Source organism: Saccopteryx leptura, chromosome 3, assembly GCF_036850995.1.
Source record: "Saccopteryx leptura isolate mSacLep1 chromosome 3, mSacLep1_pri_phased_curated, whole genome shotgun sequence".
NCBI lineage: Eukaryota > Metazoa > Chordata > Mammalia > Chiroptera > Emballonuridae > Saccopteryx > Saccopteryx leptura.
In genome coordinates, this window is record NC_089505.1 from 241478882 (window position 1) to 241500653 (window position 21772).

Below are 21772 nucleotides of genomic sequence, written 5' to 3' on the forward strand. Positions count from 1 at the left end.
AGGTGTTGCTGTATTATAAGTTTTAGCTCTGTGAAGTTCCTGGGCTGTCCTCTGCTGAGATGTTGTTATTGCAATTTTGCAGGTGGGGCCACAGTCATGTTGGTGGGTGGGGCATGTTGTGAGAGCTTTATGGCTTCAGCTTTCCAGCTTTATGGCTCTAGCAATGGCAATCTCAAGCTTCTGGGTGCTCCTCCCCACATATCAACAGACCCTGGGACCAGACATGGAGCATCTCTGTTCTTCATAGGAGAGAGTAGCTCTGGAGAGCTAGCTGTGGGGTTTATCTCTGCCATTCTTGGTATAGCAAGGTAAGAGAGCTGTGGGGTCTGGGAGGCTGGGGGCCATACTTTAGCTTTCACTGTCTCTGCCAAGTATGAGTTGCAGGCAGACCATGGGAATACTAGCCATGAATCCACACTCTGGCCACTTTGGTTTATCTCCCCCTCTGCCCCTCTGTCTCACTGCTCTTTGAAGCAGAAGGAGAAATAGTCACCCTGAGTTTCCCTTTCTGTACCTCTCAGACAAAATCCAGAGAGCCCGAGCTTCCTTCTTCTCTGTAGTCCAGCAGAGAAAAATAAAACCCAGTCACTCTGGGTTTGTTTCTTCCCTAAAGCTGACTAATAAACTAATGTATTTTATCTTCTGTCCTCCTTTTCACTCCATCCACCTTTAGTCCATTTAGTGCCTGTGAGCCCAGCTGGGGTTCCTTCACTGTTATAATTGTGCAGTTTGTTGAAATTTCAAGGGGAGAGATTAGAAGTATCTCTCATGCTGCCATTACTCTGACGTCATCCTCCGTCATATTCTCATGGTTCATCTTATGATATCAAGCAAGCATTTTCCTATACCTTGCCAACTTTTCCTAAGTTTGGATCTGTTTCCATTACAATGTCATGAAATATCTTTGAGAATTCATTTAATATAGGGTTTTATTGCCGGCATCACTTTCTCCAGGACATCTTCATCTTTTTGTCATAACCACTTCCCTCCTTTATGCAGTTAAATTGACATTCACTAAGTTTCTCTGACTGCCTATCTATAATTTCCCCAATGGCAGCAGTGTCAACATTCCCAAGATTGCTTTTATAAGTTTATGTTCAATTCACATTCCACTTCTAGTGTTATCAATTTTTATTTCTTTGTTGAACTTTACTCCTTGTTGGTTAATTCCCTCTCTTGGCTGTCCATTTTTATCAAATGTTACATATGCTTATCATTCAGAGATAAGGAGGCAATATAACTATACACTTTACAGTCTGTGCATAAACTGAATAACAGGTGCACCATGACCAGTCATAGACAGGCTTTGAAGGAATGTGGTCAGCCACTAATCATAATGTGCCTCTGTTTTTTATCTAGTAATTTATAGACTGAAGAGTTAGCTTGGACTTTATACAATCACACTTCATATGCCATGGGAGTCAAAATTTGAATCCTGTGGTTAGAGGATTGGTGTAATTTAATTGAACCTAGTAACTAAAATTCACGCATATCAGAAATGTGCAAAGTAGGACTTCCCTGGTCTATGTCTGTGTGATTATCATAATTCAGAATGGGAATAGGAGAAAAGTTGTATAAGAGATGCTGGGATAAGTGATAACTTCTGTGGAATAAAGCAATGTTTATATCTGTCACAGTATACTTTAACATAAATCCCATGATGTTTGAAAAGTTAAACATAAAAGCTATAAGAAAATTATAAGTGAGGAGGCCCTGGCCTATTGGCTCAGTAGTAGAGTATCACCCAGGGTGTGGATGTCCCAGGTTCGATTCCTGGTCAAGGCAAACAGAAGAAGCGCCCATCTGCTTCTCCACCCTTCCCCCTTTTATCTCTCTCTCTCTCTCCCCCTCCTGCAGCCATGGCTTAATTGGAGTGAGTTGGCCTAGGGTGCTGAGAATGGCTCCATGGCCTCCACCTCAGGCAGGCTTGGTTGTTCAACAATAGAGCAATGCCCCAGATGAGAGAGCATTGCCCTCTAGTGGGCTTGCTGGGTGGACCCCAGTCGAGGTGCATGTAGGAATCTGTCTCTGCCTCCCCTCCTCTCATTGAATTATAAAAAGAAATTATAAGTAAGATTCAACATTGTTTGGAGAAGATATAAATTTAGATAGAAAATGCTCAGAATAATGTGGTTTGTAATGGTCAAGCTCATAACCAGTAAATTTTATTAAAGTGCTTTTTTTATATCTCATCTCATTTTATCCTTTCCACATCTTGAAATATAGCTAGCAAAGATAGCACATAAGTGATAATGTCTTTGTTCTCATGAAACAAAGTTAAAGTATTTAGGTTTAAAGTAAGTAACTTGATGTCTACAATCAACTTTTAGTTTAGCCAAAAGAGCTATATATCTATAGATAGTGGACATATAGGCAGACAGACAAATAGCAAATAATTACATATTAACAGCTGATCAATCTAAAAAGATATTGGTTCTTAGCACACTATTTTTCTGCTCTTCTATGGGTTTAACACTTTTTAAAATGCAAAATTTGGGAAAATAAAGGATCTATAGTGCATTGTTTAAATGGATACTTAACTTTTTTTTTTTTTGTAAATTCTGGTTTTTTTCATGGCTTTCTTTAATGAAATCTAGGGGAAACCACATCAATGTGCACATTAGTCTATTTTGTGCTATTGGAATTAAATATTTACTATAGTCCAGCTGTCTTTTAGAGAGACAAATGCTTTTAAAGGTTCATATTGACACCTCTTTCTCTTAGTTAAGAGCTAACAAAAATAGCTCTGCTCTTGAGACTGAAGGTGCTCGTGAGTTTTTAGTAGCTTGGAGAGAGGTAAATCATCATTTCCCAGTTTAAAGTTTTTATCAACTAATATCATTGCTGGTATGCATAGACCTCAGATACCATTCAGGACCTCAATCTGTCTGGGATCAAAACAACTTCAATCAAAATTCCATTTTGAATCTCAAGATTGGATAATTTCATCAGCTCACCTTTCTGACTGACTAGAGCCAGTTATTTTTCTTTTTGAAAATTCGTTGTCTATTTTTATGGGCCCTTCTCTGAAAGCAAGGGAGGCTGAATCTATAGATTGCATAAACTGGTGTCCTTTGACCACTGGCTTCCAGTTGGGCTTAGACAATGGAAACACAGGAGGGAAGAAAGGGAAAGAGATTGGGGTATTTATTTCCCACCAGCTCCCTACTTGGAGTTACATTTCTAACAGAAGCAGCATCCTTCTGTAGTTGTAGCATCTCCACCCTCACTTCCATGATGCCAATTCTCACCTTCTTATGGTCCTTTAAGCCCAGGAGTACAAGGGCTGTACGTGTTGCTGGTTTTTCGGTGCCCTGACATTCTTTGTTGGTCCCATAATCCTGCTCACACCTCAGTGAATAGTCCTTTCACTTAAGTTCTCCTCAGTTGAATAATTTGAATCAGACTCTATTGACTGTCAAGACCCTGGCTGATACATTGGTCATCTTTCCTTTTCTTTACCATCAAACTATACCATGCTCAATTTCCTATGCCTGATATATATTTCGCACCATTTACCTGAGTCTTGACACTTTCCAATGTTCACACCAGGGAACCAGGCAATAGTTATCAAACATTTCTCTATCTTTATTTTTCATCACAGAATGCATCCTCTCTGCCAAACACATGTGCATGCATGCACATGCACACGCGCGCGTGCGCGCACACACACACACACACACATCCCTTAATAAAAAAATGATTTCTCCCTGATGGTACTTCTTTTTTACAGCTTTCTTGTGGGAAACAGCTCATCACTCCACACCCAACATGCATAGACAGGGTTCCCAATTATCTCTCTCTCCCCACAGCTGTTTGTAAACCAATACACCATCACCTTCATATAAAAATTATTTTTACTTTAAGACTCATTGCAGTCTTATAGTAGCTTATTTTCCTTTTCCTCCATCATTTACTCATCCTTTTATTCTTTGAGAATATTGCCATTTAGGTGAAAATGATCCCTTCTTCACTACCTTAGGTGACTTGGAAGTCCCTTGATGCAATCAATGTCATTCAAGTTCACCTCCATTTCAGTGAAGCTGAACACACCTATGGTTAAGGTATAGGTTCAGGTACAAGGGACAGATTTCTAACATGACAGTGGCTTACACAACTTCAAGCGGTTATGTTGGCTATGACCTATGAAATCTTTATGGGCCCAGATGCCTTCTTTGTGGCTCTGCCATCTATAGGTTATTGCGCTTGTCTACATGGGCCATGATGGCTCCCTGCCACATCTACCTTTCAGTCAGCAGTGTTTCAGGTGAGAACAACAGTAGAGAGCATTACGCTTCTTCCAGGGCACGGCCAAGATTGTGCATATTACTTCTCAGTTAGCATTGACAGGTATGACTTTGTCATATGGCCGTGCAAAGTTGTAAGGGAGGCTAGAAGCACATTCTTTATTTGTGGTGACTGTGAGTCTAGCTAAAAATTTTATTGTTAAGGGAAAAAGAATAAACTGTACACTGGGCTACTCCTAGAAATTTCTGCCACATATCACATCCTAGACATTAACATCACCCAAACCTACCCACTATGACATTCTAATCTCGATTCTCTAAAAATCATCTCTTTTCCACATATTTGTCTCATTCATTAAGTCCAACTAAATTTATTTGTGGACAAAAATAAGACTAGAATCCACTGACCCCCTCCATATTAGTTTGAGTTTTCAGACAAATCCTGTAGCCAGCTGAGACTTCATGATGCATTTCTCTCTCTCCTGTTCATTCCTCTGCCACACTGAAATGAAAAGACTCCAATGCTGGATAAGCCCAGCTCTCTGCCTTTTCTTTCTTGCGCATGGGTGGCTGAGCTCCTGCAAAAACATGGGTTGGTCTCGTGACACATTAAAGGTTGCCATTGTCTGCTGGGCTTCAGGGTTGCCTGGAAACCCTCTGAGTGTCCCTCAGCCAGCTCCGTCTTCAGTTCTCCACAGGGAGCATTTCACTTTCCTCAGGCCTCCAACGGCACCATGTCCTGCTTCTGTCCAGGAGCTGATGGTGTAAGCTTCCTACTGCTGCTGTAACCAATTACCACAAATCCAGTGACTTCAAACAACAGGGCTTTACTCCCTCATAGTTCTGCAGGTCAGAAGTCTCAAGTCAAGGTAGCAGGAGGGTTAAATTCCTTCTGCTGACTTCAGAAGAAGATTTGTTTCCTTACTTTACAGCTTCTGAAGGCCGCCTGCCTTCTGGGACCCCTTTCTCACCTTTCTCAAATCACTATGATCTTAGTTTCTGTTTTCACACCTCTTACTCTTTTTGCCTTCTGCATTCCTCTTATCTCAAGGCCCTTGTGATTACACTGGGCCAAACTGAATAATTCAGCTGATCTCCCTGTTTGAAGATTGTTAACTTGATCACATTTGCAAAGTGCTTTGCAGTATAAGGGAACATATTCAGATTTCAGGGATTTGGACATGGACACCATTGGGGGCCATTACTATACTCATCCTACCGCTGTGACCTTTTGTCCCACTTCACAGACAAAATACAGGCATTGGGAAGGAGTTTCCCCAATATCATTTCTGGTTCCTTGGGGACACATTCATTTATTTTCATATTCACTCTAACCTCTCTCTTTCTAGTGTCAATGGAGAGGCTGTTCTTCCCGTCAGAGGCTGACTCCCAACCTTTTGCTGTACCTCAAATTTCTTTATTAATGGTTTTCACCTTAAATTCTTCCTTGTTTGCTATTCATATTGCTACCTCAGCTTTCTTTTGGTTTATTTATTGCTAGTGTAGGTTATTCTTTTAATAGTTAGCTTTTTATGCTGTTATACTATAGTGGTTCATTCTGTAAACACCTGGATGTATAAAAATATAGCAAGTTCTGCTATCACATGACATAAGCATCCCTAGAAATCACAAGACTGTGCAAAACTGGGCAGTAAAAAAATCACGGGGCTTGTAAGCACAATGGGTTTAGAGGTACAAATATTCAAACACTCCATCAGAAGCATATTCTTTGAAAAAAAAGAGAAAACAAGAGTAGCACAGTTTTAAACAGTCAAGAAATGTAGAAATACTGCAACAGATTGGATATTTTACCTTGAAAAACACCTGCAGTTTGCTTGGGGAAGCGGCTGTCAGAGGGTTGTGGCTTGCCGGGTACTGTGAAATGGAGGAAGGGAGGTTGCCTGCATCAGAAGGAAGGTTGTCACATCACTGTGGATGGCGTGGCTCATAACACATGTGGTGAACCGAGTTGCTGGTAGACATTTGAAGCCTGTGTATCCCTGTGCTGGTCTAGCTGTGTGAAGTTTTTCGCATTCCGCTAGTCTCTTTTGTGGACAAATATCACACAAAAGCAAGTGTGAAAGTTGTGTTATGTTCCAAATGTCCCTTAATGTATCAATCACGTTGGAATGAATTCCAATGTCTAAAAGAAGCATTAGAGCAAACTTAACTGTACATGCTGCATACTCAGTATTCTCATAGGCAAGTTTAAATTTATATTTCTTATGATTACTAATATATTAAAACTAGTTTATTTCATTTTACCTTGTGTTTTCTATGATTTATTTTTTCTTTTGTTCTCCCAGTCATCTGTTAAATTTATTAAATCCTCCTTTTCCCCCTTTTTTCTTTACTATTTTATTTATATTCTTTTTGTTGCCATCCTTAAATTTTAAAGTGCCTTTTCTACTCTAAAGTCAGTCAGTACGCCTATCACCTCCTGCACAAGTCCCTTGGAACATTGAACCATCTAAGAAAACTCCTGCATCTTCCCTATTATTGTTTCACTTATAATTTCACTTTGTTTTTAAACATGCATGCTTTTTATTAGATTTTTCTAGTCAACCATCACCAGACTTACTGCTGCATTTTACAAATATCTTTGTTCAACTATTACTTCTTGCCTATCACTTGCCCTTTTTCTGAGTTCAATTTCCTTCACCAATTATGTCAGGATGGGCTTGTAGGCAACAAACTTCATTATGAAAATATTTTGATTTAGTCCTTCCTCTTCAGGGAACATTTAACTTGCCATGGAGTCTTAGATTTTCTTTTCCCCTTCAGCACTTGGAAGATGTTATTTTTATTTTTTTTGTCTCTAACATCTGTTGTTGATAAGAAATCTGCTGTCAGTAGCTTTTCAGGGTTCTCTATATCCATGATGTCTGTGATTTTATTACTAATGCAGTATGGATTTCTTTGACATCCTGCTGAGGATTTAGTGTGTTGTCTCTCTCTAAAGACTCACAACTGCATTGGAAGTTGTTCATCACTATTCCTTTCAACAGTATCTCTCCCTCCTCCTCTTTAGTCTTTCGAATTCCCATCAGATGAGTACTGAGGCTTTTCATTACGTTTTCATATCTCTCCATTTCTCTTTCAGATTCCGCATCTCTTTATCTCCCTGTGCTGCATTCTGGGTCACGTCTTCAGATAATTCAGTTTACTAATTCCCTATTTAGCTCTCTAGTCTTATGTTTAACCTATTTATTCCTTTTAAAAATTTTTTGAAGTCCCGGGTTCAATTCCCTGCCAGGGCACACAGGAGAAGCGTCCATCTGCTTCTCCACCCCTCCCCCTCTCCTTCCTCTCTGTCTTTCTCTTCCTCTCCCGCAGCGAGGCTCCATTGGAGCAAAGATGGCTCGGGTGCTGGGGATGGCTCCTTGGCCTCTGCCCCAGGCGCTAGAGTGGCTCTGGTCACAACAGAGCGATGCCCGGAGGGGCAGAGCATCGCCCCCTGGTGGGCAGAGCGTCGCCCCCTGATGGGCGTGCCGGGTGGATCCTGGTCGGGAGCATGCAGGAGTCTATCTGTCTGTCTCTCCCTGTTTCCAGCTTCAGAAAAATACAAAAAAAAAAAAAAAAATTAATAAACTCTTGCTACTCTTAATGTTAATTTTATCTACTCGTTCTTTATTGATAATGCTCTCCAATAACCATAGTATTTTGTTCCTTCATTTCTAAACAAATTTATTTATTTATTATTTATTTATTTTTGTGAGGTGAGAGAGAGAGAGAAGAGGGGAGGAGCAGGAAGCATCAACTCCTGTATGTGCCTTAACCAGGCAGGCCTGGGATTTTGAACTGGTGACCTCAGTGCTCCAGGTCAACACTTTATCCACTGCACCACCACATGTCAGGCAACAAATTTATTTCAAAGTCTCTTTCAGAATGCTCCAATATCTGAATTCTGTCACTTCTCATCCTTTCTGACTCTCAGGGTAGGGACTGCTCCCTCTTCGTGTGTTGTTTTTCGGGAATATTTCCCACAGGACATTAGTCACAAAGAAACCTACGCCCTGTGACCTTGAGGTTCTGATTTCTTAGGAATGACTCTTTTCCCAGCATAGTTCAGAGCGGATGTCCTGCTCCATGTTCATTCAAAGATAGGGCAACCCCTTCCTCAGAAGTGGATTAAGGTTGGTTGAGGCCCCGGCGCAGAAGAAAATATTAGGCCCCTTAAAAAAAAAGGGAGAGACAGGAAAAATAAAAATACATGTTAACCATATCTTTAAATAGATAAAAAATATTATGTACTATTAATGTTAAAATTGCACATGTGAAACCAAACTTGGTGTCATTAGAAAAAAATGTAAAGTTGGGGTTTTGCCGGGCCCTTCAGAAGTCGAAGCCCAGGGCGCACACCCCGTGCGCTCGCCATTAAATCTGCCGCTGCCCTTCCTGATGTCCAGCTCTACACAGGGTGCTGTTTGTATAGAACCTTCACTTCAGATCTTACATCAAACATTAGCCTCCAGAGGATTCCCTTTTCGTCTTGTGGTCCTTTGGTGTTGCTAGCTCAGCACAGCACTTTATGGTTTTCTCTTCATTTTTGATGCCTGAAATTCTACTTTCCATGTCTTAATGCTTAACTGTGTGTTTAAAATAAACTTTCCAAATTATCTAACATCTATACATATAGGTAGGTAGATAACAGATAAGTAGATAGATACAGATTAGAAATCTTCCTGTGTCTGTTTTGTTTGTCACATTGCCCAGAAGACTTTTCAAATACTATTTATCTGTGGCTGACTCCCAAGTCTCTATTTCCAACCCAGACCTGCTGATTTGAGCTCTAGAGCCATGTCACACCACCTACAAACCTCCACCTGGGCACAGCATAATCATCTAAACCCAGAACATCCCCAAACCCCAACTCTGCAACTCTTTTCTCCATGTCCCTACCTTAATAAGTGACAACACCATGGGCCACAGTGCCCAACCTAAAACCCTGGAAATCATCTTTGGTTTCTCCTTGTACCTCTCTCTCTTCCTTCAGGGTTAATTTCTCTGAGGATGACAAACCATCTCAGTTTTACCAAGATCAAGCTGGACAAGCTGCTCACTTTTTTGTTGTTGTTGTTGTTGTATTTTTCTGAATTGAGAAGCAGAGAGGCAGAAAGATAGAGTCCCGCATGCGCCCTACTGGGATCCACCAGTATGCCCACCAGGGGGCGATGCTCTGCCCATCTGAGGCATTGCTCCATTGCAACTGGAGCCATTCTAGCTTCTGAGGTGGAGACCATGGAGCCATCCTCAGTGCCCAGGCCAACTTTGCTCCAATGGAGCCTTGGCTGTGGGAGGGGAAGAGGGAGACAGAGAGAAAGTAGAGAGGGAAAGGTGGAGAAGCAAATGGGTGCTTCTCTTGTGTGCCCTGGCCAGGAATCGAACCCAGGATTTCCACATGCTGGGCTGACACTCTACCACTGAGCTAGCCAGCCAGGGCCCAAGCTGCTCACTTTAATTTTGCCCCTAAGTGTTTCTCAAAATCCTTCACTTCCCTTTGTATGCACTGCTTTACTTCAGACAACCTCAAACACTAGGATTCCTCCAATGGCTCTTCCTCAATTCCACCTGTCTCTAGTCTTAGCCTTGCCCATACATTCTTCATATTTTGGATAAAATAGTCTTTTAGGGATACATCTAGTTAGCTTCAAATTAAGTCATCCACTGGCTCTCATAGTCTCAAGGATAGTATCTAACTTTTTAACATAATCCACTGCACATCTCTCCAGAATGTGGCTCCTGCCTGCCCACCACACTGGCTCCAGTCATGTTGGAAGACTCACAATTCTTCAGATATGCAATGGGATTGGGTCCTTCTGGCCCTTCCAAATAGGCTGCTCTTTTGCCCTGGACTGCTCTTTTTAGGCTCTTTACCTGATGACTGCCTGATTTTCATTCAAAATTTAGCTCTTATATGTCTTTCTTCCAGCTCTCCAAAGTCATCTCTTCAGGAAAGCTGTTTTTGAACCCCTCCCCTACTCGGCTTGAATAAAATGTCAGCTTTGTACGAGTCATAAATTGCCTCTGCTTGCAGCTACCAAAGCACTTGTCTCATCATGTTATAATTATTTATGTGCTTCTCTCTCTATTAGACCATGGAATTATTGAAGAAAAAGGATGTGATTTCTTCTTTGTAATTCTGCTGCTTAGGATATGCCCACCATATGTTCCATGAATGAACAGGAACTGGGAGCTTGATGGTGTGAGAAACAGGCCTGGCTGTCCCTTAATAAGCCACTTAATTTCTGTTCTCAGTTTCTTGACCTCACTTTGCTTGGCTGCTCCTTCTCCCCCTTCAGGGTTCAGCTCATATGTCACTGTCTCTAAGAAACCTTTCCTGATCCCCCCCCCATGGCAAGGTTAAGGGCTGCTCTGATGAAATCCCACAGCACCCCATGCTGCCCCTGTCTTTTTGTCCGTAACTCCCATTAGTGGAGGAGCCACTTCTGTCTTGTTTATCTCTATGTTTCAGCTTCAAGCACAATGCCTGGCACACAGTGGATGATCAGTAAGTAACTGCTGGATCAATAAGCTATACAAACTACAAGACTTCAAACAGAAGAGCATGATCACTAAGATACCTTCAGGCTCTTACCCTCTGGCAAGCAGAGATAAAGCTCTGTATTTCTACAGTGACCAAGAAGCATTTAATGATGTTCGCTGCTTTTGAAAACCCTCTGAATGTCATGGCTTCAACCTTCATTGAGGCAGACACACATTCCATCAAGTTTGGGCCCAAAGTGAGAGCATTGTAAGGCAGAAAGCTGGATAAACAGAAACAGGGTTGTCCTAACAGTGAAGCTAGAGAGAGAAGGAATCCTAACAGCAAAACCCTAAGAGCAAAACTATGTGTTTCTCATAAGTGTGGAAGAGGATACATTCAGAAGACTCGCTGCTAGCCCACAACAAGCCAGTGACACCTGGGGAAGGCCAGGGATGTTGTAGTCTGACCTTATTCACTCCACCTCCTCTGCCACAGTGGCAGGGCAAGCCCACAGGTCAGTCCTCACAGGCAGAGCCGGCACTCGGTGTGCTCAGGCCCTGCTCCTGCCCCTGCTGACTGGAGAACCACCTGTCTCTCTCCACAGGCACGCCCACCGCCACCCCAACTGAGCCTCCCTGACTGTCCAGACTCCTTCTTTTCACTCACCTCTCACTTCCCACAAAGCCCTGCAACTGTGCCTCTCTAGCCTACTTTCCCTCCAACACACTCTTCCATATTGGCAAATAGAGAAAGTTCAGTTATCATCCCCGGCAGCAGCATCTTGTTTTTTCCATTCCTATACATCAGGGGTCCCTAAACTTTTTACACAGGGGACCATTTCACTGTCCCTCAGACTGTCAGAGGGCTGGACTATAAAAAAAACTATGAACAAATCCCTATGTGCAGTGTGCATATCTTATTTTAAAGTAAAAAAACAAAACAGGAACAAATACAATATTTAAAATAAAGAACAAGTAAATTTAAATCAACAAACTAACCAGTATTTCAATGGGAACTATGGGCCTGCTTTTGGCTAATGAGATGGTCAATGTCCGGTTCCATATTTGTCACTGCTAGCCGTAACAAGTGATATGACGCGCTTCCGGAGCCGTGACGTGTGCGTCCCGCGTCACTGGAAGTAGTACTGTACATAAGTGCCGCCGCCACGCTTTGCGGCGCTGCCACATCTTGTGCTCCTCTCACCGACCACCAATGAAAGAGGTGCCCCTTCTGGAAGTGCGGTGGGGGCCAGATAAATGGCCTCAGGGGGCCGCATGCGGCCCGCGGGCCGTAGTTTGGGGACCCCTGCTATACATGTTCACTTGATCCTTCCTGAACGAGTCGCTTTCTGTGTTCACCAATTACCACCAGGGCTTCCTGTCCTTTATCCTCTGGAATACAGCTCCATGGTAGAATAATTTTACATCTAAAGAGAAAATGGGTGATTAAGACTTTGTCAAATATTTTTACTTAAATTACTCATCAAAAATCTTTCTTAAGTCAGAACTCAAACTTTCAAATGGTCAGACAAGCTTCCCAAAGAATTCTTTTGGGAGAATTACTTGGATCCTAGAGATTTTTTTACTTGTTTCTATTATTGCAGTTGTGTTTCCATTTCTTCCACTTATGAAGGAGTGCATTAATGTAGAAAATGTGTTACAGTAAAACATAAATCTCTGTCAAAAGGGCTAATTTTAGAACTCCTGTGGATAGGTCAATGATGAAAAAGAGGAAAGCAATGAGAAAAACAAAAATTACTTCTGTAGGGGCTCATGTGTGAGTCTTGAGGAAAAAGTGACTGAAAACAAATGGGAGGAGCTGTTTTCACACTGTGAGAGATTGTGGTGCAAAGAGGGTCACACAAAAGGAGGGGTAGACATTGCCTCAGTTTCTTCTTAGACCTGCAGTCCATGTGGCCTGTTGGAGTTAGAGACCTTTGAGAATGACTGCTTACTGGTGGACAGCAGGGACGGAGGATGATGGCAAGCCTCTCTGAGGACACGAGCAAAGACACAGCAAGCACTATGTGGTAGCTGGCAGAATTTGTTAATAAGCACCTATGAGATAGTCTCATTTCTAGAAATAATTGCAGGAGAGTTGGGAGGGGCCAGAGGTCCTTTTAATAACAAATGGGGCCAAGAGCCATTGTAATAAGGTTTATTATGGTTAATACGACTGTGCGTTCAAGCGTGGCCTCTATAGACAGAAGTTATATCTTGGAGAATCTAGTCTATGGTTATTGAATTCTGCTGTAATGTTCATCTGTATAATAAAATAATCATCACCCAGAAAACAGAGCCAGTAAGGCATCTGCAGCATGACTGCCCAACCACCGGCACAGCCATACCTCAAAATATGTGCCAGTTTCCAAGGGTTGGGCTAGTCCCACTGAAGAAAAAGAACCAATGTTGAAGTTAGTTAAATTCCTGCGGACAAACACTGTTTATGGCTTGATATAGCCAACTTAGAATGGCACATTCACAAATGTGTGTGAATGGCTGTAGGTGAGAAAAATGTCAAGTGAAGAGAGGTCCTACCTAGAAGCTATGTGTAAACCAGCATCAATAGAAACCGAATTTGTTCATTTTTTTTAATGGCGTCTTTTCTGGAGCTGAAAAAAAGACATGTAAGAGCAAATAAGTTTGGATTGCTCCAAATCCCCTGCTCTATTTCTCTGGGCAGAGTCTCCTGGATGAGCCGCAGTAGACAGCAAGAGGGAAAGCAGTAAAACCTGGGAGAAAAGCAAAGGACACACCAAATGTGCATGTTTGGGGACCCTATGACTGATGCCCAGCTCATGCAAAAGGTTTTGGAATTGTGGCTACAATACACTATTGAGATGGTACTCCAGTGGTAGATCCTTGAGGTGGGGAAGGGAAGAAATGATAGAAAGCCAATGTTTTCTGCACTAGAGGTACACATAGCCTCAGGTTACTACAGCCTTGGTTGTGAGTTAAAAAACCATGTGGTGATTTAACACTGTATCTAAATGTGGCCTCAACCCCCAACCAACTAGATCTATACCAAAAGCTCGAATTACAAAATCAGTGAAGAAAAGCCACAATTGGAGACTGGCCAAAACTGGCTTATTGGGAACCTTTGATGACAGAGGCTATTGTGGACACTGGGATTCTATTAAAGTCTCAAGGCCTGTTAAGATTCTCACTGCCACTGTTAATTAGGAAGAGCAAATGAATAGACAGGAAAGCATAAGAATGCAGATGCCCTCCTCCAGGTTATAGTGATGGAAGTTGAAGTGAATATGTCCCAGCAATCTGAGATCATTGTTGGGGTTGTTAATCTATTTTTAGGGAACAGGATCAATCAAGCCCCATCCTTATTAATGAAGAGACACATACACACACACACACACACACACACACACACACACACACATACACACACACTGGCAGGTTAGAGATCAAGAAAAGAGATAATGTTGCAATGCAAGGCCAAAAGCCATCTGCTGCAGAATTGCCCCTTGCTTAAGAGAGATCAGGCTGTTATTCTATTTAGGCTTTCAGCTGGTTGGATGAGGCCCACCCACATTGTGGGAGCACAATCTGCTTTACTCATAGTCTACTGATTTAAATAAATCTCACCCAGAAACATTTAAGGTAATGTTTAACCACATATCTAAATACCATGGCCCAACCAATTTGACAAATAAAATTAACCATCCTTGTATATATTCAACTTTCGTAGGTAATACTAAACTATTTGCCAAAGTGGCTGTACTAACTCAGGGTCTTATGGATGGAAGCCTTCAGCTTCTCATTAAGATAGAGTTGATATTGATACACAGCCTATTTTATATTTCAAGGGTGAATAGCCACACATACCCCTCCCCTCTTACAATGCCCAAAGAAGTGAAAGCTAGGCTGAAAGAAGGCCTTGCTTCTTAATGCTCAGTGTCAAGTGTAGTTTTCAAGTCTTTCTTGCAACCAACATCAGACCAGGTTTCTTCTGTAAAACATGACAGAATGAGGTATCTGTGGCTGCATGTGGGCTTCTACCCACATTTCCCATCAGTGAATGAGGTCACAGTCCACACAGTTGCCCAGTCAGAATCCTGGATTTTACCCTTGACTTCTCCATCTGTTTATAACTAATTACCGCTAATTTCTGTTGCCTTTGCCTCTTATGATTCTCCCAAACACATCTGTGTCGCTCTATCCTTTCTGAAACTACAGAAGTTCAGGCAGTCCCTTGCCTAGTCTACTGCAAGGACATCCTAACTGGACCCCTGCCTCAGGACTTATCCAATTCATCCCATTCTGGACTCTGGGAAGCCAGAATAATTTTCTAATAAATATATATTAAATTAGCACTCTCCTGCTTAAAATCTCCACTTTGACATAGGAAAAATTCTTTGCTCCTGAATAAGGTTTACAAGGTTTAGTAAGATGACAACCTTCACCTGGTTTTTCTTTACCTCCGTCTCCTACCTCCTTCCTTCCATGTTGCCCTCACACAGGTTCAACCGCAGAACACATTTGTCAATATCGCAAATGATTCACAATCTTTCCAGCTTCCTGGCTTTCATGCAAATAATCCCCTCTGCCTAGAATACTCCTCGCTCTCCATCCTCTTTATCTGATTCCTCCTAATCCTTCAAGTTCTCAGCTAAACTGAGCCAATCCTTTCTGTTCCTCAAGTTCAGTTGCATATTCCTTCTCCTGGGCACACCGAAAAGTAAACTTCTCAGTCCTAGTAGAGTTAGGTGGAGCCAAGCTGCTAGCTTTTACCAGTAAAATGTGACCAGAAGTGATAGGAGTCATTTCCAGCCTGAAGCAGTAAAATCTACTGCCCAATTCTCGAGTCTCTTAGTTTCTCTTGTCCTGACAAATTCCAAGGCCTCAAGTGGAGAGGGCAGATCTGTGGATTGAAGAGGCAGGATCTCTGAGTGGCCAGAAGGAAGAAAGTTGCCCAAGCCCACAGTGGGCTTTGTAAGAAAAAAACAAGAGGTTTTTTGTTCCACACTAAGTTTGAGGGATGTTTGTCATCACAGCATGGGCTAGCACCCTCTGACTAATATAGAAGATGGTATAGGAGGGGACTACCGCAGCAAAAGCCTAATATATGTGGCTTAGCAGATGGATGGCAAAGGTAAGAAAATTGACATTCAAGGCTGAGGAAATGTTAATCCATGTTATAGGCAGAAAACTATTTAGTAAAATTGCTGACTGTGGTTGCTTGGTAACAACTTCCCTAATGAAGTTTTGTCTGTCATGAAAAAAAAATTGAAAAAAAAAGAGAAATTTAAGAATATGTGTTGTTTATTATTTGACTGCATTTGGCAAAGGTTATAAGAGGAGATGAAGCCAGTAAAAAATTAAGTAGAAGTGAAAGAGAATAGATAGTTCAAAAATGCATGGCTTTGAAGAACTGGAAAAGCCAAATTCTTTTATAATCCAAGCAGGAATAGATTAAGAAAGTCTCGGCATGGCAAAAGCCCATTAAAATTCAGTTTGTCAGGCCCTGGCCGGTTTGCTCAGTGGTAGAGCGTCAGCCTGGCGTGCAGGAGTCCCGGGTTCGATTCCCGGCCAGGGCACACAGGAGAAGCGCCCATCTGCTTCTCCACCTCTCCCCCTCTCCTTCCTCTCTGTCTCTCCCTTCCCCTCCCGCATCCAAGGCTCCATTGGAGCAAAGATGGCCCGGGCGCTGAGGATGGCTCTGTGGCCTCTGCCTCAGGCACTAGGATGGCTCTGGTCGCAACAGAGCGACGCCCTGGATGGGCAGAGCATCGCCCCCTGGTGGGCGTGCCGGGTGGATCCCAGTCGGGTGCATGCAGGGGTCTGTCTGACTGCCTCCCCGTTTCCAGCTTCGGAAAAATGCAAAATAAATAAATAAATAAAATAATAAATTCAGTTTGTCAGTGATCAGATTAAGTGCAAAACCTTTCCACAGAAGCTCAACAGTCTCCATTGAGAGAGCCTGGGAGATGACAAAGAAAGTAGATATGAAAACTGCGTCTTATAAAGAACTGTGAGTGTAGGTACAGACACAAGGAATGGATTAGAATCAAATGCATTTTTGAAAGAGATGAACTGCCAAAGAAACCAATGATTGAGAAAGAAAGAAAGAAAATCGTGAATGTTCAAGACTTAACATTGAGTTCCCATCTTACAGGAGTGACAACTGTGCAGTACTCAAGGAGGTATACCTCTCCATGCTCAATTCAGATGTGGCCACAAAGGTGAATGAAAAATGAGAGAAGCTCCAAGAAGGTAGGAATGAGGAGCCACAGTCTGTACTGAGCCACAAAGCAGAATCAGGGTCTCAGCGGAGAATCCTCTTTGTCCTCAGGTCAGGGTTTCTCAGTCTTCGCACTGCTGACCTCTCAGGCTTACATATAATTTTTTGTTCTGGGGAGATGTCCTTTGCATCGTAGGATGTTTATTTAGCAGCATCCCTGACCTCTACCCAGTAGATGCCAGTAGCATGTCCCAAGATATTGCCAAATGTCCCCTAGGGGCAAAATTGCCCCTAGTTGAAAACCACTGCCCTGATTAAGGGACCCCCTTGGTCTGCCCAGCAGGATTTCAGAATAGTCACTAGTCACGGACTAACGACTGCTATATGATTCCTATTCTCCTTCTCAAACGAGAATGTTGTGATTGTGGTTTCTCCATCCTATTTTACGATTATATGTGGATGTAGGGTGAAAGCACAGACACTGGCCTGTTTTTAGTTTATATGTCTCTAGACCAAGAGAACCCACAGGCATAGCTGATTTATCCTGAGTTCCTGGACTCTCGAGTTTGGTGCTCTAACTGGATGAGACACTGAATCAACAGCCCCTAGTGAGGGTATTCTATGTGTGGAAAGACAAATAAATGAATGTCTGGTACCGTAGGATCAACTGTGGCAGAGTCAATGCTGTGCATTTAGAAATTGTTTCATAGTGCTCCTTCCTGGGCACATGGTAACTAACTACCTTTCTCCACCTCCTAGCAGCTTGGTGGAGCTATGTGATTAGTTTTGACCAACAAAATGTGGTTATAAATATTTCTTGCAAAATCAAGAGATAAACTTTCATTGGAATAAGCCACTGGGATACGGGGGTTGTTTGCTACTGCAGCATAGCCTAGCCAGCACAGGTGTCACTGCTTTGTGAAGGCTGCCAACTCCCCAGCTCTGGGCCAGGCCCTCTTTTTATGGGTTCCATGCTTCCTCTCACAAGGCACTTATCATGCTATATTGTATTTGCCTATTTGTCTTTTTATTGAGAACAGGGAGCACACATCTTATTTACCATAAGCATAGTCCTATGATTACTGATCTTAAATTGGTGAGCAGATTATAGAGAGGTAGAGCCTATTATAAGTGTTCATATTCATGGAAATAGTAGGAGGTAAAAAGCCTTAATTAGGACAAGCACTAATCCCTTTAAAGGTGGTGGCAGGTGACAGATTTCCATTATGTTCTCCATTAATCACAGTAGTCTTCCTACTAAAACATGGAGAAAATAACACCCAAACCAATTTCATCCCAAGCACCTGTTCTAAAAAATTCCACGATCCGAGTTCAGACAGTTTAATGTTGATGACCTTTCAGTTTCTGAGATGTGAAGGAAAGATTGAAAGAAAAGTGCTTGCGGTTGGAGTAAAACAATTTTCTCCATAAGAATATGATATAGGGCATGTTCAAGTCAACCTGCATGCCATAAAGCTCAATGACTCAAGAGCATTAAAGAAAAAATGCACTGACAATTAATGAGCTGGGAAATCATATTAAAAAGATGAAGTTCAACTGGATCATTACCAAAACTCACAGACCATATGCTTTTTCAGTTCTGGTTATGCGAAAGAAGTCTGGAAATATTGAAAAGTATGGAGTAACATATTCTTAATTATCTGATTAAACTGATGACTACACAGCATCCTGTGTACAAGATGGATTGGATTATTTAATAGGAAGCCAGCAGTTCACTGTGTTACTATTTCAGAGTAGATATACCAGATGCATATGGCTCTTGAAGATAAGGACAAAATAACCTTTATTTGCCTGGAAAACTTTTAACCATTTAGAAGGGTGTCTCAAGATTTCCATGGCCCCTCTTAATTTTAATGCCAAATGGAGAAGGTGGTAGATGAAAAAAACTACTTCAAGATACTCACACACAGAAATACGTTAGATGGGCAAAATCACCCTAAATCACCTGGTTGAATCTTCATTGATGTTTCTTTGGCCAATGCCAGTTTTATCTAGATTTTAAAAAATAGATTAGGGCTATGGTAGTCCAGGTGAGAGTGGAACTGGTCCAGAGAAGATGTCTGCTCTTACCTTCTGGCCATGTCACAACTACTATTGAGAATTAAAGGCCTCCATAAAGTTCTACAGGAGAATTGAAGGACTTGGTAGAATTTTAACTCTAAGATTGTGGGGCAACATTTCAACATGACAAAATTCTTTTTAAATCTGATACAGAAGTATCAGGTTCAAGCTGGATAAATAATGAATTAAAAAAGGAAGTCATAAATGTTTTTTTAACTCCATGAAGGTTGGTAAGGAGGGGACTCTGAGGGCTTTTAATGCTGAGCGGGCCTGCTGGCTCAGAAGCCTCTCTCTTTTTTTGGAAAACTGCATTAGGGAAATGGAAGGAGTAAAAAGCTCCTGGTTTTGCCAGCAGGTGTCTGTCAGATACCACGACTGACACTTTGTCTATAGGATAGAAATTTTGGCTCTGAAGTGGGTGATCAAATCCCTTTATAAATATTCATTGACCAAACATTCCTTACCTATGTGATCACTAGTGCCAGCTTGTCACCTCAGAAAGCCAGAAGAGTCTAAAGATCATCCAGGTGGGAACAGATCAAAACCATTAAACTGGGCCCTGGCCGGTTGGCTCAGTGGTAGAGCGTCGGCCTGGTGTGCAGGAGTCCCGGGTTCGATTCCTGGCCAGGGCACACAGGAGAAGCGCCCATCTGCTTCTCAACCCCCCCCCCTCCTTCCTCTCTGTCTCTCTCTTCCCCTCCCGCAGCCGAGGCTCCATTGGAGCAAAGATGGCCCGGGGGCTGGGGATGGCTCCTTGGCCTCTGCCCCAGGCACTGGAGCGGCTCTGGTCGCAACAGGGCGACGCCCCGGAGGGGCAGAGCGTCGCCCCCTGGTGGGCGTGCCGGGTGGATCTCGGTCGGGCACATTCAGAAAAAACAAACAAAAAAACCCCCAAACCATTAAACTGTAAGGTTCTCGGGGCACATCTGCCAGGAAAGGCAGGACTGGAAGTACATTCAGCAGTTACCCAGCCAATGTGCGCAGTTAAGGCTTGCTAACAAAACTGGTAGCGGGAGGGAGTGGATAGGTACTTTTTGTACTTTATGCTCACTTTTTCTATAAACCTAAAACTTCTCTAGAAAATAAAGTCTACCAATTTGAAAAACTGAAATACTAACTAGTCACTGTTCACTGCCCAGTAGCCGACTCCCACTCTAGCCAATCACCTTGATGCCTCTCCCCTCAAGGCTTTTGCCTCTTCTTAAACAGTGGCTAAGAGGCTGAGACAATGAGCAGAGTTTCAGTAGTTTCATGGGGTTGAAATGACAAAAAAATGGAGATCAGTGCCCACAAAAAAGAAAGGGTTCTGCTAATGTCCAAGGTTCAGTTTAGATACCCAAAGAGCATTACCCTAGGAGAAATGATGAACTGAAAATAGACCAGCCCTCACAAAGACAAAACTGTCATTTCCATTTAGCTCAAGCCCTGATTGAATTAAAGTCATCCTAACCACATGCCAGGCATAGAAGCAACTCCTTCTTGGGGAAATAAAACATCATCCAATGCCTCAAACTATCTCTGATTTTTCAGACACCTTTTCTGTTACACGGTGAAGAGAATTAAGCATGCAAAAAATCACAGATTGACCAAAAATCAAGAGAACAATAGACAAAACAAACAAACCCACAGAATAGCCAGATATTGGAATGATCAAGCATGGATATTAAAGAAACCATGAAAAAGTGTTTAATAAATTAAATAGCAAGATGAAAAAATTTCAGTGAAGGACTGAAAACTATCAAAAAACTAAAAAATAAAATATGCTTTGAAAATACCAACCAAAATAAAGATAGAGTAGCAATACCAATATTAGATAATGTTGAGTTGAAGGCAGAAAATGTTACTGGAGAAAAAGAGGTATATTTTATAAGAATAAAAAGGTGACATTAACAGAAACATATAAATATATATATATACCTATCTTAAATTCAAATACAATTAATAATATGGCATGTCAAAATAGATAAAGCTAAATCCGACAGGACTAAAACTATCTTTATATATATCCAATAGCTATATACATAGAAATTCAAAGGAATCTAAAATTTAACCATGAAAATTAACAAGTAAATTTACCAAAGTCACAAATACAAGTCAAAGTATTTGTATATATACTTTGTACAAAGTATAGTATTTGTATAAATATCAATCGTATATCTATATACAGCAACATTTAGAAAGTAAAATTTGAAAAATCATTACACAATAACATCAAAATGATCAAAAACTTAACAATATATCTAATGAAAAATGTGCAAATTTTCCATACTAAAAATTATAAAACTTAATTGAGAAACATTAAGAAGATCTAAATAAGCAGAGATATATCACATTCTTGAGCTGAAATGTTCAATATTGTAAAGATGTAAATCTTTTTCAAATTAATCTATAAATTCAAAACAATCCCAATTTAAATTGCAGCAGAGTTGGGATTTTTGGTAAAAATTAATAAATTCTAAAACTTTTATGGAAATGCAAAAGGCTCAGACTAGCCAAGGCAAAGTTGAGGAAAAATAATTAGAGAATTTATACTGCTAGATTATAGGACAGCTTATTACAGATAGCTAGAGTGATATTGGGTCAAGGATATCCAAAATACCAACAGAATAGACTAGAGAACCCCAAAATAGACTTCACATACAGAGCTACTTGATTTATGGCACAGGCAGCACTGAAAATAATAGAGAAAGAACATTTGTTTAAGTAAACTGTTCTAGAATAATTGAATATCAATAAAAATAAAAATGAATCTTAACAC

At 41.5% G+C, this 21772-nt stretch overlaps 1 long non-coding RNA gene across 1 annotated transcript; it reads left to right on the plus strand.

The window, feature by feature from the left end:
* The first annotated feature begins 203 nt into the window (after positions 1-203).
* LOC136400747 (uncharacterized) lies at positions 204-16966 on the plus strand. The gene is made up of 3 exons (XR_010750368.1): positions 204-308; positions 10723-11248; positions 16867-16966. It is a non-coding gene; the product is annotated as an uncharacterized lncRNA (long non-coding RNA).
* Positions 16967-21772: the final 4806 nt, after the last annotated feature.